Here is an 18,393-nt window from a genome sequence, read left to right as displayed (position 1 = left end):
GGTAAGTGTCTTTGAGTTTTGATTTTAAAATAAGAAGCTAAACTCAAGCACTCATACACAGACACGTACTATAAGGGTAAAATGGGTGGGGTTTATTTTTGAGTTATTGGCAAATTGAAATTGTATTTCTTTTCGAGAAATGTGGGTGGCCCTGAAAAGGGCCTTTTTTCTTTATGGTGTAGGAGTGAGTTTAACCAATCAACTTTAACTGCCTTAAGCCTTTGCCACGGCCAAGGCCTACTTCTGATGATTGGGTTGAAATCACTAAGGGTGGTAGGACAGGCTTAGTCACAGGGTTGGCGTGTTTAGCTCTGGAAGGTCGTATTCTCTTCGGTCGTGATAAAGAAGTCTGATACATTTGTTTCAGACTTCTTAACTCCGCTAAAATGTCCAACAGTACCGTAGCCGTTTGATTTTCACCCTCTTGTTTCTTTGCTGCTACTTCTTCTTGCTGTTGTTGCTGTTGTTTTTTTCTTACCTCTTCTTGTTGCTGTTGCTGTTGCTGTAGGAGAAAAGCTTGTTCCGCTTCCTTTTGTCGTTGCATAAATTTCTCCAATTCTTCTTTCTGTCTCTGTCTAAAATTCTCCACTTGCGGTAATGAAGAAGGTAACGAAGGTTCCGGAACAAATTCTTGCGAGGTAAGAAAATCCACAAAATCCCAATGTACCTCTTCTGAAAGTAAGTCCGGGTTCCCTTGGGCAGTCTCCCCTGCTGGTGCACCCCAATGGATCGTTTTCTGAGTTTCCGTCATGTTGAATCACTGTCGCATAGATTGACTGCACACAAGCGCTAACGAATCTATATAGACCACGTGACGTCACAGACTGCTCTCTTCGGATTGGATGCGAGCTGACTGAATTTTGTAACGCGTGTTCGGATTGGTGAATGAATTCAATCCGTTTCAATCCTTCCTGTACCTATAAATAAGCGCAGTTCACTGCATTGATTCACCTATTCTCGTCGCTTCAAGATGTGGACCACAGTTGAGTCATCCACCCTTGTGTCTTCCATGATGTTTAGGACGGACATGCTCATGTATGTCAGGTCCAAGTGGACTGTTGTTGATAGGACAGATACTAGTCAATGGATGAGGAGAGTTTACATAGAAAGACAAGGATGTCTCAAGAGGGTACTTGTGTATGGACCGGCAGTTAGAAGGAGTTTAAGAAGAAGAAGAAGAAGATGTGACAGATGCCATCTATGTTAATATTAATATTAACATAAACCCAAAGGCCCTTTTCAGGGCCAGCCATATTTCTCGAAAAGAGATAGCCTTTCCATTGCCTACCCCTTTTTTTAAAAAATTTAAAAAAAAAAAATCCCATGTTCAATTTCCCTTGACGCTATAAAGTCCCACCCTGTTTAAATTCCTTTGACGTTAAACCGTCCCACGATTTTTCTCCATGTTAATTTCCCTTGACGCTAATCTGACCCACGATTTTTCTCCATGTTAAATTTCCCTTGACGCTAATCTGTCCCAGGGGTCTCTGTAATGCTAATTCCCATTGACGCTAATCTATCCCACCTTACTACTCACAATAATACAATGCACGATATTCTAGTCTGAATTCACTATAATTCCCAGTTAATGTCTCTGTCCATGAATTTTATTTATGAGCATTTTGTAATTCCAGTGAATAAATAATTTGAATAAATAAATTCCAACCAAATGAAATACTGAACACAACAATAAGACTAATTTCAATTCCGATGTTATTGCAGGGATGAATAATTTTTCAGTAAACAAGATTATATAAAAACTAAGGCACAAAGGAAGAGCCAGGAGAACACAATGTCTTTGACGAAGATAATTTTCCTGATATTCAAACCACACTCATAGGGAAAGTATTAGCTATGTATGATCTGTTTACCGAAATAAAATCCATGTTTTTCTAGTCAGGAACAACATGAACTTGACTCTGGACAAAGTCAAGTCCAAAATATAATTATCCATAACATACAGAATTTAAAAATAAAAACTAACAAACACTGCAAATTAAATATACATAACACCCTAAAATAAGTTTGATCTGTACAGTATGGACATTTTCAGGGTGCTTTTTAAAGGAAAAGGCTCTAGTAACTTTATTATTTTTATGCAAATATGTCCTTATCAGGATATTCTTCTTCTAATTATATTAAGGTTAGACGTTCCATCGCCCCCGGAATGTTGTTTAGGGTTTAACGCCATTTTTCAGCACACGATAGGCTATACAGGGCGGCCAGTATTAATGGTGGAGGAAGAACCCGGGAAAACCTCGGAAAGAACCACCGACCCACGAGAAGCTACTGGCAAGCTTTCTCACATAACCACATTAGCCGAATCCGAGACTCGAACCCACGCAGACGGAGGTGAGATGGCAGTGATCCGTAACGGAGAGCGCTTTAGACCACTTGGCCACTCGGGGCCACTCCCCCCCCCCCCCCCGGAATGATGCCAGTGACTAGTAATTCATTATCGTCTATTCCATATTACTCATTTTAAATCTGTTAATTGATACTTTTGTATCTTCCGATTCCTTGAAAATAATTTCTACTGGATTTATCTATAAACATCAAGGAAGAAATCAACAATTCACCTTCAATGGCAGCTATTGAGATTCCTATATCTTGTCATGACTAGTTGCAATATAGAAATTTGCTTTGCAAACATTATTGTGTACGTTCGAAAACTGTTCCAAGCATGTGTGTGTGTGTGTGTGTGTGTGTGTTAAATTTGTCAAAATCGACGCAATTAATATTTCGTTAAAAAAAAGTACAAACAGCTTGGATGTAAACGGACACTGAATGTTGATAAATAAATGATACGTACACACTGTCAGAAAACCATGCGCAATAATCTCTATTTAATGTTTCTTGTAAAAAAAACATCCTAAGGTCCAATCCTTTTGCCTTATCAAATGTCAATATAATATTCTTGAATTATATAGAAGACTGCTTGTGTTGTTTTCTTTTTTCGTGTGTTATAAATGGATTTATATGCTCTTTTCTATGTGTGTGTGTGTGGGCAATTTCATAATTACAAAAACAGTAATTCAGCAAAATCTATTCTAACAAAACTAAATAACAATTACCAACTATAGCAACGTCATTGTAGACAAACACAAAGATGTTCAGCCGTATGATCAATATAAGCCATGATGTATGGTTAACCAAATATAAATTATTCATGGAAAAACAAAGATTGAGAGGTAGATATATACAATATGGGTGAGCCCTATAGGTCCTATTTCCTCGGCACGATATAGACAGTGATGTGTTCAAAATGCAGTTAAAACCAACAACAAAACAATAAAGATTTTCACCCGGCAGTACGCAACATTTATCATATATGATCTTAAAATATTGAATGTCTGAAAAGAAATTAAAGGTTCCAAGACCGTAAGTAACTCTGATATTAGTGAAGTTGGTAAACGTTACAATCAAAACTCTTCGACTTTTTTTCTTAAATACCCCTAGCTCCCAAGGAACAGAAAAAGAACTGCCTTAGTAACATAATTAACGTTTGGTATTAAGGTGTATGTTAGCCATTCTCTATGGCATAAGAAGAAATCAGCTGAAATGCTTTTGGTTCTTTCTCTTCAAATTGTCTTCACGAATGCTAAGAACAAATTCTCTATCCTCGTAATATCTGTGTCGTTAATTTGTATGACTTTCTACCCGGACGCTTTAAAATTTGCGTTTTTGTATGTCTGTCTATACGTGAATTACCGTAACATTAGAATGGATTCTTTCCCTTTTCTTGTTTTCTTGATTTCGTTCTCACCTTTGAAATAAGCAAGAGTTTACTAAATTGAAGTAGTGAACACGCAGTGTAGGACCCGGTTCAGATATTTCCATCTTTTAGTTGTAACAAATGGTACAATAGTTGACAGATAGATCTGAATTTAAACTGAATAGCGCTAGTCTCATCTCGTTGTAAAACTAGCATCAAACAATGTCTATTTATAATTCTATAACTAAAAGTCAGAAACATCATGACGTCAAAACTACAAAAAGATTCCGTTTTTGCTCTATGCTTCATAGATAGCATGCATCCTGGGATAAAAATGGCCAATTTGCATTAGAGTTTTTAATCTCTCTGTTGTATGAAAAAATTTCCTCGGCATTTCGTATAAAGCACAGAGATCGCCATTCATGGAGATTTCGCATGAACGTGAGGTTCATTCATGTTGATAAATGTAAAGTCCACAAAAGATTTTAGATTTATCAATGCATAGAACTGATATAGTTGAGGTTATTGCTTACTGGGTTTTGAAAATCAGAAATCCGACTCAAGTCATAAACATTTTGTCACGGCCTAGGGGCTTAAACTACGTAACAAGAAAAGGTAAACTCCAACAAGCATTCTATAATCCAAAATAAAAATTAACTTCCCTGAAATATAAATCAAAGTGAAAGAATTAATAAAAACTTATATCTGGTATGAATTTCTATTATTTTCTAAATGTACAATCAATTTCAGAGTAATCCGTACACGATCCAAAAGTATTCCGAATGAAGGTTATATTGTGCTTATGTGCTAGCACAAAGGAGGAATAACTGTCCTAATATCCAGACTTTTACTTCAATGTAAATCCTATTAAAATAAAATGTCACAAATGCCCTTAAATGTTTCATTGTATTCCAACGAAATTAAATAAATATCCAGGTTTTCGAATAATTTCACAATAATCCAGTAAGGTACTATCTGTTCAGAATAAGCCTTTTTTGCTCTCCAATTTCAGCGAACAATAAATAAATCTAAATCCTTTCAAAATTCTTACGAAACTGAATTATAACTGTAGAAGGAATATATGCGTCTCCAATTCCTTTATATGGCCTCTTTATACGCGTCAAACCAACAATTCGAAATCACTAGAATATAAATCCAGGTATCTAAATTATTTAATTTTGTGAAATATCTTTAACAGTCAACATCTTACATGTTTTATGATTGACTCAATCAGCAGCTAGGGCAGTCATGACATCTCTATAGTACACAATTTCTCCTATGATCACGTGATGTTTTCATGACCTCCATTCAATTATTTCTTGGCCAATTTTGACCGAATTAGTTGTTGACATGAACTTGGCAATCTGACCTTGATTTATGAATTGGGAAAGCACATACATGTACTCTTCTTCAATCACAAAACTGAAGAATTAAAAAATGGCATTAACCCAAATGACTTAAGTAAATACTATATTATAAAATAATAAATGATATGGATATCCGTAACAATTTGTTATTGAATACGAATATTCATTGGGTGGGAGAAAATTAAAATGCTAGTATGTATGTATGTATGTATGTATATGTATGTATGTATGTATGTATGTATGTATATGTATGTATGTATGTATGTATGTATCTATATATATATATATATATATATATATATATATATATATATATATATATATATATATATATATATATATATATATATATATATATATATATATATATATATATATATATATATGTGTGTGTGTGTGTGTGTGTGTGCGTGTGTGTGTGTGTGTGTGTGTGTAATCATGGGATGACCCTTCTTTTCGCATGGAATAAATTGTTCTTCTAGTCGCTCACAAGAAGCCACATGTATCAGACTTTTACTAATGTTTCGTTATAAAATTAATAGAGAAAGAAATTAAATGAATTAAGTGCTTAAATTAAATAGTTACAAAGGGTCACAAGGTGCTAACGTAAGTACAAGAGGACGGTCAAAATATACTTTTTTTCCACTATATTAGAATAAAATATAACATAACTGCCAAATAACTTAATTTCCTCAGTCATCGTAAACCATCTTTTGATGCTAACAATATACAGACATGATGATGATATTTCTTTACCGATTAATTGTGGAAGCCTCTAATATTCCAATCAATTAACGGTTTGTACATACATACATACATACATACATACATACATACATACATACATACACACACACACATGTCGTGTGTCAGTGGTATCACGGGAACTATAACAATCATTTTTAAAAAATCTATCCCGTTTTACAAACTAAATTTCAAGATTAATATTCATCAATTATTAACCAATCAATTTTAATAACACATAGTGCATGGAACTACCGTCTGGTGAATTCACTGAAATGAGAATTTAATTTCCGCTTCAATAAATTGCTTTAATAAAAGATTGACTATTTCTACCTATAAATACAAATCAAGAACGTGATTTTCTTGTTCTAAGTTTTTGTACGGATTACAACTGTTTTTTATCATTCTGAAACAAAGTATAATAAATTTCGAAGCATGTTTAGACGCATGCATTCAGTAACTGTAGACGTCATGTTTATAATTGTATTTCAATCATTATGCCAGGTTACAGTGTTGTATATATAAAAAAAAAAAACTCGTTTCGTGTCTGTGATGTTGTTCTCTTGAATTAGTACGTACTAGTTCTAATACACACACAAAATATTGACCTCATCACTGAGTGGATTGTACTGAGATTTCATGTTGTTTCATGACCAAAATCATAATAGCATGCGATTTAACTCTAAATCTGAAAACAGATTAAACGAATTATTCGTATGCATTGGTTTAAATTGAAGCATAATTAAATAATCTTTTTCTCATATTTCTAAACGAAAGGATGAGGGTCAAACTCAAAATAGCGCATTGTGAATACTGGTTTAATGTTAGGTTGTCGCATAAATATTTAACTGTAAATTTTAAACGAGTTTTAAGCACAAATTAGCTTTCAGAGAACAGAGGTTGAAATGGCTATAGTAGCGGCAATTCATAAAGTCCATATTGTATACTGAAGACAGCTTGCGCAGTAACACTAACGTGAACAGGTCAAAATATGAAGTTATATCGATAAGATTAATCGGGACATTCAACACATAATCAAATAGCCGTCGATTCAACTTTAAAATTCTTTTATCCTTCAGAAATACTAACGAGAAAATAAACTTGAAGAAAAAACAAAACACAATGACAACAGCGCCTTTTCAAATGAAAATCTGTGCTAAAGAAATTATACATGTAGCTAGGTCAATCAGTGCAAAGAGACCTGTTTGCGGGTCACTTAACTTAATCGTTGTTCGATTTAATATGTAAATGTGTTACAGTAATTGTTTATCTTGATTATTGTGAAAGAATGTTAAAGTGATGATGGAGATCGTAAAGTTTTGGGGATTTTGTGTGGACTATTCTTACAGTAGAAGGTAAAATCAGTCCAGGAGTCAGGATAAAGATTATGTGGAAGGTTGGAGAGGTCCTCATCGTCAGTGTTCTCCAATTAAAAACACGATCAAACACCTATCGGAACACAGTTAAGAACTGGGCGAATTTTTCCTACCCCAGCAAAATTACAGTAGTCTACATGGTCCGGTACTTACAAAGATATACGAACCTATTGCACGTTCTTTAATTAATCTGAGAACAGATGTAGATGCAACGGTAACTTTCTATTTACAATTCACTTGAACTAATTCTCTAAATCCTGTTCCATGGAAGAATTACACATGTTTGCAAATAGTCGGTCAGCTTCAAATCCGTGAATTAAACAATTCGCCTTTGTGGTACACATTATTCCAGGGCGAAAGATGACTGGCTCAAAAGTTGCTACTTACAGTTTTAGCACTTCGTAAACAAATTGTAGTATTTAGTAGAATAATTATTTAATTTCTTATTTTATGTAAGTCGAACTAGTATGTACTGTGATCATTTTTTAATAGTAATTTTGAAACCAATGATCTTGTCTCTTTTTCTATCATGATAGACAGGGTCCGGTGTCAGAACGGGTTAACCTTGCGATAGCCACCCTTGTTTAGGAATATAATTAAAAAAAGTACAGAACTATTTTCATTGGACACACACATGCTCACACTTCAATATATTGAACAAGGCTGAGTATTGACGTTGCAACAAAACAACGTATTTCATGAATCAGGTATCTATAAACTCTTGCTTTATGGATAAACAGTCTTACGCATAATATATGGGGGAAATAAAAAACAATACCAATGCTATTATTATATGCTAAAACTATATCGAAATTCAAAATGATGTTTCTTCAAGAGATTCGAAGTTTCATAGCTAAAAATACTCCTGAACATAGAGAAACTCATTTTAAAAAATACGTCAAGACGTTAAACGTTTATTGACTAGAAATACGATTGAACATAGAGCAGTTCAAACAAGAAACGTCAATACGTTCAACTTTTACTGGCTAGAAATACGTTGGAACAAAGTAGTTCATTAAAGATATTTAAATAAATACTATTACAGCTATAAGGCTCACCTTTCTTTGTCCGCGTTTTCCAGAAGCTATTGTAACACGATGAATGCTCGCCGTTACTAATTAAAATATATATACAGGCATATATATATATATTTTTTTTTTCTTCAGATTTGGCAGCTGTATCTTTGATCACAGAGCGAAGCAGTGTGTTGCTAAGCACTGACAATAATATTTACTACAAACTCCGTTTCATCTTATCTTAAAAGAATGGATGCCCTGCGTTTCCTATTTTCTAATCATGGCGTGAAAAAACTGCGCCTATCAATAATTTACCTTGTTTAGCGGTCAAAATGCATGAATATCAGCTCGATTCCGCACAAATAGTCCTACGCTCTGTGTAGCATCGATTAAAACAGTAAGAAAGAAAGAAATAAGACAATCTGAATCATTTACAGACTGTTCCACAACTAGCGAATGTTTTTTTGTGTTTTGTGAGTATAACGCTATTTTTCAGCATATCACAGGATATACATTCCGGCCAACAAATTTAGTGGAGGTAGAACCCACTATGAACCCAGCAAGAACTATTGACACAGAAGCTGCTGGAAAGATTTCTTACATACCCACGTTGGCCGGCCAAGGCTTGAACTCACGCAGACAGAGATGAGATGTGAATGATATGTAATGGCGAGCGTCTAAGACCACTCGGCCATCCACGGAAATACAAAGTGGCGAAGTGTGAAATAAAGAAGCAATATCAGGCAATCGATCATACAACTCTAGTATCGATCTCTGAAAATAAAACGGATGAGATTGGGGACATATAAAACTATTTGGCCCGTACGTACGACTGATGTAATTCAGCTTCCGTTCTTAGGTGGTACCTATCTCATCGATCGTTCCCCTTTCCATGTGAGATCTGCTTTGTGTATGTTGAGAAGAACGAATGATTTGTCTGACGGTAACTAACTGGCTACATTTGACTTGTTATTCCTCTATTTAGTACAATATCCTTTTTACTCCATGTTTAGGGGCCGAAACACAGATTACACTGGACAACAAATTTTTACAAAAGTCATGTTACTGAAATAAAATTAGTCAATTCTTATCAATTTTTATGTGCTGAACACGAATATGACAGTCAAATTGCAAAATTGGCTCTAGTTTTTTTGTAATCTGCAAGAAATTAATGTTTACATAACGAAATGCATTCCAATAGTAAAAGGTCAACTGTAATAGCCTACCTATAAAAAATCAAGTCATTGACTACATCTTAGATTTCTTCGCCTGTCTCTTGTACAGCTGTTCGGGAGCATCTCTGAGGAGTGTCCAGCAGTAGTCAGCCAGCATTGTAGTGGACCATTTTCCCTGGTATCTTTGTTCCATTGTTGCGATATCTTGATGAAAACGTTCGCCGTGTTCATCACTAACAATACCACAGTTGCTAGGAAAGAAATCCAAATGGGAATGAAGGAAGTGAATCTTTAGAGACATATTGCAGCCAAGTTTCTTATACTTCATCAACATGTCTTCTACTAGTTCCTTATAGTTTTCTGCCCTAACATTTCCGAGGAAGTTTGTAGAAACTAGGCGAAAAGCATTCCATGCTTGTTTCGCGTCACCTTCCAGCAAGTTGTTGAACCGGTCATCTTTGAAAAGCTCTCGAATCTGAGGACCCACAAAAACTCCCTCTTTAATCTTTGCTTCGCTGAGTCGAGGGAATTTTTCATGCAGGTATCGGAATGCTGGCAAAGTCCGGTCAATGGCTTTCACGAAGTTCTTCATCAAACCTAGTTTGATGTGAAGGGGTGGTAGCAAGATTTTCTGAGCCTCAACCAGAGCTGGGTGTTGGATATTCTTCTCTCCAATGGCTACATTCTGCCTGTGAGTCCATTCCTTCCTCATGTAGTGCATTTCCCTTGCTCGGCTATCCCACTCGCATAAGAAACACATGTATTTTGTATATCCTTGCTGCAGTCCCATTAAAAGGGCAACTACCTTCAAATCACCACAGAGGTGCCAGCTGTACTTGTTATACTCAATGGAATTCAGTAGCTGCCTTAAGTTATCGTATGTCTCTTTCATGTGGACAGCATACGCTACTGGAATAGATGGAAGAATGTTTCCATTGTGCAAAAGCACAGCCTTGAGACTCAGTTTCGAAGAGTCCACAAATAGTCTCCATTCTTGTGGGTCATGAGTGATTTTTAAAGCATTCATGAGGCCCTCAATATCGGAACAGAATATCAGATTACTTTCCTTTCTGAAGAAAGGCTCCAATTGCTGGTGGCGCTTTCGATATGCAGTAATTGTGACATCTTCTTCTAGAAGATTCCATTGTTGGAGTCTTGATCCTAGCAATTCTGCCTTGTTCTTTGATAAGTCCAAATCACGAATCAGGTCATTTAGTTCTTCCTGTGTTATTCTGTGTGGGGTTGATGATGCACCACAGTGAAAATCTGGATCACTGCATGCTGATGGACCAGGAGAAGAACAGGTCGACTCACCTTTGTCTTCGTCAGATGAATCAAGAGAATATTCTGCTGGAGGTTCTGGAATAGGAAGTCCCTCACCATGTGGAACTGGTCTCAATGCAGACGGAATGTTTGGGTAGACTATTCTCGACTTCTTTCGCTTCGTTATTCCGCCGGAAAGAGGAGGAACCAAGCAGAAGTAACAGTCATTTAGGTGGTTGCTTGGCTCTCTCCACACCATTGGGACTGCAAACGGCATTGATGACCTTTTGCAATTCAACCACTGTGAAAGCTGTGTTGTACATGTAGCACAGTATATATGCGGAGCCCAAGGCTTGTCTTGGTCACCAACCTTGCATCCGAAGTAAAGATGATATGCCTTCTTCACTTGAGAATTGATACTTTTCTTCTGGTTGGCAAATGTCACTTCCCCACAAATATAGCAAAAATTGTCCGCGGTATTAACACACTTTCGAGGCATTACTGTTCTTTATTGTACGTAAATGGATAAAATAATAAGTTTTATGTAACAGTAGCTTGAACTGTCTCGCACAACGTCTAAAATATTTTAAATGCTGAACCTATCTGATTGGGCTTTATATAGTACACTGCTTACGTCAGCTTCAGCAGCCGCCTGGCATTAGTATAATAGGCCTACACATGTATAGTACACTGCTGACGTCAACTTACTTCAGCAGCCGCATGGCATTAGTATTGCATTGCATCAGAAAATGATGCAATCAACTGTGGATGATGTGAGCATGATGGTATTATGCAATGTTACATCATTATTCCGGATGTTGCTGCAGTCCTACTGGAGAAATTTACACAGTGAAACATAGAAAATGAGGTATATGAATATCTTCAAAACGAGAGCCAATACAAATTTTTCACGGTTATATTCGTGTTCGGCACACCAAAATACTACAGATTAGGGCCTTTTCAAGTCAGTAATGATTTCACTGTTGACCAGTGTTATGGAATAATCATAGTGAAGGTCTCTACAGCTACCATAAAACTATGTGAAAACGGTCCATCCATCGAACAGCAAACATCTTTGCGTATCCTTTACTTTGAATTTGATAGTTTTCTTTGGTTAAGACACCCAATGCATGATATTTAACTTAATGTAACAACAGTAAATTCTTTGTTCATCTTGAAATAAAAACTTCGTTTTACCTAAGTTTGGAGTAAATCTATGGTCGGCTGATTTTCACCGATTCCGTCGATATTTCTTCTCAGCAACTGGCAGAAATAGAAAGGACCATCGCAAAACTTGCGTTTGTATTTGGGCCTTCCAATAGTTGTTAACTGCACAAATACGGATGAAATATGACGTCAGAATGGTTCACCAATATTAATGTTTTGTGCCCTTCCTGTAATAAGTATCGGCTTGTACAAATGTCGAATGTTAATCCCTGTCGTATGAGAAGTGTGATAATGAGTAAGATGACACTGTCCCCGAAATAACAATACAGAGAGAGAGAGAGAGTTACTGTAAACACCGTACAAATGTTGCAAATCGGAGCTTAGACAGAGCAGTGGATGGAATATTGACTTTACATCTCTAAGATCCCGAGTTTAATTTCAGGTGCAGGTAAGTGCATGTTGTTATATTAACTCGTCAACTTTTGGTATTCTTCGGTCATATTCAGGTTTCCTCATTCTGTAAGGAAACTTAAAACCACCAAAACAGTCCTGTGATATCACACAGTGCAAGTTATCAGTTATTGATTTTAGAAGAAGAGCATGAGGAGGATATGAATATTAAATTTTTACGTGTTGTGCAAATGTGAATGCCACTAATGCTGTTTTCAGTGATACGTTGAACACATGCCGCTTTCAACCTAAAATCATGGATTATGGCGGGTCGAAGCAGAGGATCCTTTCTTCATAAATCCCTCTGTCTCTCTATTTTTCTGTCTGTCTGTCTGTCTGTCTCTCTCTCTCTTTCTCTGTATTCTTATACTCTTATAGTTCAATAATAAAGGTAAAAACAGGAAGCTTTCAATCGATTTCCGTTTGTCTTGTGATAATATGCAAATCTCAAAGATAAAGCCTATTATAATCAGATTATGTAGAATATAAAGCTTGTGTGTGTAAGACTGAATAGCAAGACGTGTATCTCATTCTATTCATTCTCTGCTTTCAACCTAATGTTTTCCTTTGAAAATTAATCTGTGCGGCATATATTATATAATACAAGTCACACGGGTGATGTGGACATTCAACAACGACTATTTCAGTAATAGCTGTTATTTTTTAGAATTTGATTCTACATATCTTTAAGTGGCAAATATTCACTTCATTTGGATTCGTATACTTCCATATTCCTTTGGAAGGTCATTATTTACACGCCTCGAGAGGTACATACGGCAAAATCAATGTTAAAGTACGTAGACATTTTTGGACGAAATGAACCTAAAGTTGTGATCCAGTACAATCAGGATTGAATGTCGCGCGCTGTCATGTCACAATGAAAGCTACGCACATTGATAAACAAGTTCGTACAACCCTCGATTACGCGCTCTTATTTTCACCCAAGTTTAGTACATGGCCACCATTCCATAGTGATAGATAATTTTCGTCTGGAAGTTTCTTGGTGATAGTTAAGGTGCAGAGCATCAATAATCAGGATTGAATAGAATTTGGTTAAAGAAAATTAGTGTTAAGTTTTTAAAGAACAATTTATATTTAATTTAAAATGAGTAAATACGCATATTTGACCCATGTGACTTTTTGTTATAGATGGCATTCTAAAACCCATTTTTCATGCGTTAATAGATGTGATAGCTGCGCGCTTTTTCAAAACATTGCTTGTTTGACCGGCTATGTTACATAGTCCTTTCTATACATTAGATATCCCAGTAATGGTGTTGCTTATATAATGTAATCATTATAAATGCCAATTTTGTACACAGTACCTACCGGTTCTACTGAAGGCCTCCATATTGGATTCTAAGCGTTTCGTTCGTTACGTCAGCAAAATTATGACGTCACGGTAACTGACGGAATGAAGAACTGCATACATGGACATGATTATTTGAGTGGTTGTCGATTATTCCTAATGTTATCTAAAAGATAAGTCCCGTCATAATTTAATTTATATCTTATAGTTATTGGTATCACGATATAAACAAGTCAGTGACGTCATGATTTTACTATTTATTAATGGAATCCTTTTTTTCATTTGGATTGGCATTGCAGGTTTCAAGCTGTAATTCACATAATCACTGTCTGATCATGCATTCATTCTCAGTTGTCGAATAGCACAAGTAACATATTTGAGCAACACAAAAAGGTTAGGTCATTGACCCAGTCGACATATTTATCACATTAGTGCTAAGATTAACAGTCTCCGAACCTTTCAAAAGCAATCAAACAAACAAACAAACAAAGCAACAAATAATAAACAAATCAACACAAAAATATGGCAAAGGCTGTTGAATTATGTTAATCCAGGCGCATTGAGAGTGCAGTCAATGTTTGTGTCATAAGTATAGGCATTGTTTAGTATAACCTCGATACGGTTCACTTTTATTCGGTGATAATACTGGTTTTAAACTATGCTGATGTGCGTGACTATTGAAAAAACTTCAATGCATTCGCGGTAAGGCGTGTGGGTCTATGGGCTTAGGTTGCAGAAACTGAAAGCCAGGGACATTAGCTTTGCTTACCAAAGGCCGTCAATCCACCTGATCCAACTATGTGGATCGATGAATATTAGCTAGCGAAAATGTAGTTACCCAAAAAAAAAAAAAAAGCGTATCGTCAAAATGCTATGCGTCGGAAATACGCTTCTCATTGCATTCTCACTGAACATTCACGCATTGACTGAGACATTTCACACATTTGGTTTCAGCCCAATTATATAAAGAACATTCAACCTTTCACAATTCAACCGAATTGCGGTTTCATTACGCCACTTCAAGTCCTACCTTAAAGTTACAATGAACTCAGTTTTACCCAGCCTCCTTTTAATAATAATAATAATAATAATAATAATAATAATGAGGACGTTGTATAGCGCCTAATCTTTAGAAGCTCTAAGCGCTTTACAACATTAGACAACACCTATAATATAAAAGCTATAAATAATGATATGATTACAAAAAAACAAACACCATGAAATTATAAAACATAAAATAAATGCTGAAAATATTTAAGGTAGGAAACATTATTAGGTCTTTGAGTTTGTTCTTGCAATCGAAATAAGTGAGTATTAAAAGCCCTCTTGAATGTGATCACTGTGTCTTTGTGTCTAAGTTCAGTGGGCAATTCATTCCACCTTGCTGGGCCCTGGTATGCAAAAGAACCTTGTTCATATGACTTCGTTTTCAAAGTGGGAATAATGAGTATACGATTGTCAGAAGAGGAGCTCAGGTATCTTGCTGGTGTACACATGGGTGAGGTCGGATAAGTATGTTGGACTGGAGTTCGTCAGTGAAACGTAACACAGAGATCAAATTTTGTGTTTGATTCTGGATCGAATGGATAGCCAGTGTAAGGTACAGAGCAGCGGGGAGGTGTGCTTTGATCTTGGTACTCTAAGTATGATCCGAGGAGCTGTGTTTTTAACGTTTTGAAGTTTCTGGAGTAGATATTGAGATGAACCAGACAAAACTGAATTACAATAGTCCAATCTTGAAAGTACTAATGAACACACAAGTATTTTAGTGGCATCAGCTGAAAGATATTTGCGAATGGAGCTGATGCGTCTCAGCTCAAGATATGCAGCCTTGCATATGTTCATGACATGTTGGTGCAATATGAGAGTACTGTCCTGTCCAGAGTAACACCTAGGTTTCGTACTGACTGTGAATTTAATGTTGCTGCTGCTGATATTTATTGTTTTGAGGTAAAGGATGTGAATGAGAAAGTCTTTGTGTTGTGATCAGAATGGCCTCAGTTTTATCATCATTCATCTGCAGCTTGTTACATGTCATCCATGATTTCACATCAGAAATGCACCTCTCTACACCCTGGATGGTAGTATCAACTTCAGTTGGGTGGCTAGATTTGTATATTTGGGTGTCATCAGCGTACAATTGGTGAGACACTGGATGATGATCTATGACACTTGAGAGCGGCTGCGTGTATAGAACCACAACATAGATTAACTGGGCTGAAGGGTACTCCATTTGCAGACACAATTTGTGTCCTGTTGACCAAGTAGAACTTAAACCACAGTAAGACTGTATCATGAATGCCAAATACATGCTGGAGACGGTGAAGTAATATATCACGTCTATTGTGTCAAATGCTGCAAACAAATCAAGGAGGGTGAGGAATGTAATCTTTCCGCTGTCCAAAGCAGAGAGAATGTTATTAACTATTTTTAGAAGAGTAGTTTCAGTACAGTGGCAAGGGCGATATGCAGATTGTACATTGCTAAAAAGACTGTTTGAATTCAGCTGAGATACAAGCTGGCAGAGAACAACCTTTTCTATGATTTCTTTTATGGTGGCGCTCACCAGATAATATGTACTTTTGAGAGAGTGACGTATGTAAGGTGAAGTAGTTCGCATTTAAAACATGCACAGTGGAGAGAATGTTTGCATACCTCTATGCTACATTAATGTAATGTGGATGATATTTCTTTTGGATATTGTACTTTTGGAAATTTTACATGATTTAAGCACACTGCTAACCAAAATGACTGCTCCCTTGTGTTAAAAAATCAGTCTGAATTAGTCTAAAGTACACTATACATAGCAGCTATTAAAATAGGGCAAATGAATTTTGCCAGACTAGACAATACCAGCTTCTGAAAGTGCAATGAATGAATTACCAAATATATAAAATGTAAAAAAAAGTTATCGGCTCTTTTTTATACAAATGACCTCTGAAGTTCAGGAAGTGAAAATGACCAAGTAGAGCTAGCACTTTTTTGGAAGGTGCACATTTGAAGTAAGGCCAAGCTGTATACTCTATAACCCATAGTACACCCATCAATCATACACCAAAATAAAGGGAATTAAAGGTTCTTTGCATTATACCTAAGATATACAAGGTCTTTTTTAAATAGCCAGTATAACCAGTGAGGAAAGCCGGGGACATTCTTTTTCTTTAAATTCCTAACCCTTATGCAAAATGCGAAACTGTATAGCGCCACCTATATGAATGGGAGATTAGAACCTGGGCGGTAGTTCTTTAAATCGTTATGGTCGATGTTGGTTTCTTCAGCAGAGACTTCATAATGGCAGTTTTGAAAAATTATGGGAATTCCTCTGATGAGAGAGAGAGAGAGAGAGATATTTTAACCGACTATCGCGTTTATACGAGGGACTATATAAGAAACCAGTCTTTTATTATTTAAAAAATATAAATTTGTCTGGCAGCCTCAAATTCTAACCACCAGTATCAATGACTGCCGCACAGAATGTGTCGTATCAGGGAACCAAACAACGAAACAAACAAGACACGGAAACACGATTGCATCAGGGAGACAAATTATGACTTGCCTTGGGTGAACAAATCTTCTCATCTCCCCTAAGTAAAGGACTATAAATGCATACTGTCAATAAAATTTCGGTCTGGTAGATCCATGCCTAATAATGATGTGACCTTGCAGCGGATATGGTGAGCATGCAACCGCTATGAAAACCATATTTCTGTTCTGAGTTTGATTTCACTTGGAAGTGTGCTAATCTCAACGAGAGCTCTGATGAGTTCGTTAATGAACAAGCTCCACACATATTAGTGAGATGATTTTACGTCTGATTGACTGGGCTTGTTTCTACTCTGAAAACACATTTCTGATCCGATTTCGGTCAAACCTGTAACGTACTTATACCATTAAAAATATCAGTCGAATTTGATTATGAGCCACATTCATGCATATTAATGAGTGATCTGGCTGGATTCAGTTTTATCGTGGAATATATCAGTAGGATCTTAGAGGAATTTGATAACGAGCAAGACCCACACAGTTAATAGAGGAATTTGATAACGAGCAAGACCCACACAATTAATAGGTGCCCTTGCATCTAATTTGTTGATCTTGTTCACACTCAGGGTGCCATATTTATGATCTGATTTTGATGTAATTTCTAATATGAACTGATATCATTAAGATCACATTCAATTTTGATTATGCTGGAGATTCACGCATGAAGTGATCTTGCATCCGATTTACTGAGCTTGTATAACCAATCCTGGTAGGGAAATAGTAACACGAATTTGATCTAACTTGGAATATGTAAAAAAAAAAAATAAAAAAAAAATGAAAAAGCATGGAAATGAATGAGGTCCACGGACAGCAATGCGACGATCTTGCATCCGACTGGCAGTGCTTGTTACAACTCTGGAAGCTATATTTCTGATATGAGTTAGATCAGACCTGGAATATAAATTCGTATGATAAAGATCACGCATCCGTTTGATTATGAGTTACATCCCCTTATTTTAATGAAGTCATTATGATTGACTGAGCTTCTTAATGAACTATAAACTGACCCAGTGGATGTGTTGTCAAACTGAAGGATACGTCCATGATACGAGTTTGGTTGAACTTTTAAATACTCTAAGTATCTGCATCTTTTTTACTTACATTTTATTACACCAATTAAATGGTATTTATACTGACTGAATACCTATTTTCTACCATTTTAAACATTACTATGTAAGGAAATTTTAAAAAAATATTTTGTATATGCACGTTGAGTTTGATAGTAACAACGTTTAGTTTTTCTCTGATACAGAGAGCATGGTCAAAAG

At 36.1% G+C, this 18,393-nt stretch overlaps 1 protein-coding gene across 2 annotated transcripts in view; it reads right to left on the bottom strand.

Moving 5' to 3' along the window:
- Nucleotides 1-13,650, bottom strand: part of LOC149801774 (lim and transglutaminase domain protein ltd-1-like) — a 74,467-nt gene extending 60,817 nt beyond the window's left edge. For both annotated transcript variants that reach the window (XM_089956115.1, XM_089956116.1), the window contains exon 1: nucleotides 13,603-13,650. The gene's annotated coding sequence lies outside the window, so the exon portion shown is untranslated. The remainder of the gene's footprint in view (nucleotides 1-13,602) is intronic.
- Between the last annotated feature and the right edge of the window lie 4,743 nt (nucleotides 13,651-18,393).

Source organism: Sinohyriopsis cumingii, chromosome 4 (genome assembly GCF_028554795.1).
Source record: "Sinohyriopsis cumingii isolate HCF-2022 chromosome 4, ASM2855479v2, whole genome shotgun sequence".
NCBI lineage: Eukaryota > Metazoa > Mollusca > Bivalvia > Unionida > Unionidae > Sinohyriopsis > Sinohyriopsis cumingii.
The sequence above is the reverse complement of the archived record's forward strand: the minus strand, read 5'-3'. Positions and strand labels throughout refer to the sequence as shown.